Raw genomic sequence first — 3489 nt, 5'->3', positions numbered from 1 at the left:
AGGTATTTATTAATACGTCACAAACACAAAACCATAGCAACAAAATATCAAACAAAAGAAATATGACCAAAAAAACTTTAACCGGTTGCAACGGAAACTAATACAAGCGTTGGGCGTTGAAACTGACACCTACCGATGACTGGCATCTCGCGAAAATTCTTGGTAGACAAGGATATATAACGACTTTTACTCGCTGCGAAACTTGTCTACCAGCTTACGCCATGTGAGAAAATTTTTTAATTACAAAAACAAGACATTATTCTACACAATAAATTTTTAACTCACTTACGTTAATTTGTACGCTATTGTATTAGCTGTTCGTACTACTGTATTAAGTACTAACTTTTTCTCTCCACATTTTTAATCATTTTACCTGCATAACACTATAGTTTAGGTAGTCGAAAGCTCGTTTCATTGTAATGTTTTTAGTAAGAGAATGTTATTAAATCATTAACAGAAAAACAAGTGTTACCTTTTCTATTGGTGTTTCCTGAGGCAGGCGAAGTTCCTAACAACTTTAGGAACAGAGGCAAGCAGAACAAGTAGTCTCATTTGGTCACGAATGCTTTTTATTTCCATTGCAAACGTTACGCGACTTTGAACTCTCATCAAAGTGGCAAACGACCCTGACGAACTACGACATTTTAACGTCATAAAGGCAAATTTCGAACGTTCCTTGTCAGCGCGTGCGCGAGCATTGCGCCCAAGTTGCATTCATTCTGATGGCTAATTTTATCTGGGAACATCGCACATCCCAAAAAATCGGTTTTGTACCGTACACAAAACTTACCGGATTAATTTTTGTTCCAATTTAATTTTCGAATATGTATCATGTCAGGAATATGAAACCATAACAACACTGAAAAATCCAAAGAATATCACAAGACGATTCTAACCTATTGCCACGAAAACTAAAACAAGCGTGTGCGTTGACATCGGCACCTATTTGATCACTGGAATCAAGCTAGACAATTATTAGAAGACAGATGAATAACAACCAAACTTTGAAACTTTGTTGCCAGCTTATGACGTGGAGACAAAGAACGGAAGATTTGTAATAAGAGAAAACAAGTATTACCTTCCCTGTTGTGTTTCTTGAGAGCGAAGCTCCAAACAACGTTAGGAATAGAATGTAGAAGAATAAGTGTTTTACTTTCGTCACGGATGCTTTTACTCCTTTGAGAATGCTACGTGACTGTTAAACTCTCATCACAATGACGAACGAACTGAAAAAATCAACGTCATAAAGGCAAATTTGAACGTCACGTGCAAGCGCGTGCATTCACCTGCTGACCAAAAAATAGTGGTAAGTTGTATTCTAGCGCAAAATATAAAATAAGATACCAGACGTTTCGAGGCTGCTGCCTCTTTATCAATGGTATGCTGCAACTGAATAAAACGCGCCCGTCATACGAAACAAATTTAAGGACGGTGCCTACTAATACCGAAGTATTATTGTGCGGTTTATGACTATGCGGGAAAAGCAGATCTTAGCAACGCCTATTGAAATCCAAAAAGAAAATTGGGGGTAACCACGCATTTTTCAGAGATAATTACGCAACAATATCTCTAAAAAGCGCCAAAATATAAAGCAATGTATCGGATTTTTTCCTAAATTGAAGCTTAATTTTCTCTGAAAAATGCATGGTTACCCCCAATTTTCTTTTGAAATACCAAAGGTATTTGGTAAGTTCTGCTTTCTCCGCATAGTTTTAAACCGCGCAAAAATATTCCTGTATTAGTAGGAACCACCCATAGGAAACCTGAGTATCTCGAGATGCGCAGACCGTATGCGCAGTAACAATAGTAGGCACCGTCCTTAAATGAAATTTAAATGAAACAAATTTAAATGAATTTAAATTGATTGCGCAACACAATCTACGTCATACGAAACAAATTTAAATGAAATTTTAATGAATTTAAATTGATTGCGCAACACAGTCTAAACAACATTTTGTTTCGTTATGTATTGACCAAAAAAATAGGTGACGTCCTCCCGAGGGCTTTCGTGGCTTACTTTTCAAGTTGGCGGCAGCTGGGGCCCGTTTCTCGAAAGTCCCGGTAACTTATCGGGCCCGATAAGTGATTTTGGTGATAAAAGTCAATTTTTGTTAGTTTTGAATACTAAATTTTAAATTCTGATATTTCTACGAAAACATTGGCCAAGTACCATGTCTGTAATCACTGTGTAATCGGCGAAAAAAACATCTAAAAATATACTTATCGGGCCCGGTAAGTTACTGGGACTTTCTAGAAACGAGTTTTAAAGTTAATCGGCCCTCAAAGAACCCGGTCCTGCTGTGGGAAAGCTCACTTGGTAACAATATCTCCTAAAGTCTTGGAGATTTATATCACATAACCTCGCCATTTCTGTGCAAGCAGATTTCCCTTCAATCTCCCTAGTTTTTTTTTTATAAGAAGACCGAAGGTAACTCTGCTTGCAGGATACCTTGCAATAAAAAAATAGCAGAAAAGTTTAACGATAAGAACATCCAATGACGTGGTTGAAAAAATGCGGCCAAAATTACATGTAAGAAATGGTTTTGGAATGCACACCGACACTGATCTGCTGGCTGCCGTTAACACGTATTTTCGTTCCAATTTAATTTTCGAAAGTGTTGGGTCAAAAAAAAAAAAAAAAAAAAAAAAAAAAAAACCGAACGAGCATCAACAAAAATCCAAACAATAGCATGTGAAATACGCTGTTTGAGCCATTATCACCAAAAATCTTTAACTGATTGCCACAAAAACCATTACAAGCGCGGGCGTTGAAATCGACATCTACCTGATAACTGGAAGTTAGGAATAAAGTTATCAATAAACAAATATGAATAACGAGTTTTGGACGCGTTGGAAACTTGGCTGCCACCTTACGCCACGCGAGAACAAAAAATACCGGAGATTTGTAATTAGAAAAACAAGTTTACCTTCCTTGTTGGTGCTCCCTGAGGCAGGCGATGATCCAAACGTTAGGAATACAATAAAGTAGAACAAGTAGTTTACTTTTGTCGACGGTGCTTTTTTCTTCTGAGCGAAAGCCACTGGATAGCTTACGCGACTGCGCTGAACGAATCTGACGAACCAAAAAAACGTCACAAGGGCAAATTAGAACGTTAAAGCGTGCGCAAAGTTGCATTCAACCGCTGGCCGAAAACTCGTGGCTCTGAAACGCAACCTGATCTGGAGGATTTCCTCGGCGTTACGTTTCGGATGGTGGCAGTTGGAAAACCCTGTTGACGGCCAGGCTACACGGTAAAAAAACAAAAAAAAAAAACAAAAAAAACATCTGTAAATTGAAAATGGCGATGAAAGTTTAGTTTCAACGTCACTTGATGAAATCTCCAAGATGTTTGGAGATATTGCTACACGTGACCTGGCACTTACTAGGATTTCTCCTGACCTTATATTTGGAATCAAAATGGCATTCAGAAGTTATCCAGTCTCGGTGACTTTTCAAACGCAGGCAATGATTTTGACTCTAGATAAACC

The sequence above is a fragment of the Pavona decussata genome, unplaced genomic scaffold (assembly GCF_977016875.1).
Source record: "Pavona decussata unplaced genomic scaffold, jaPavDecu1.1 SCAFFOLD_416, whole genome shotgun sequence".
In the NCBI taxonomy this organism is placed as follows: domain Eukaryota; kingdom Metazoa; phylum Cnidaria; class Anthozoa; order Scleractinia; family Agariciidae; genus Pavona; species Pavona decussata.
The sequence above is the reverse complement of the archived record's forward strand: the minus strand, read 5'-3'. Positions refer to the sequence as shown.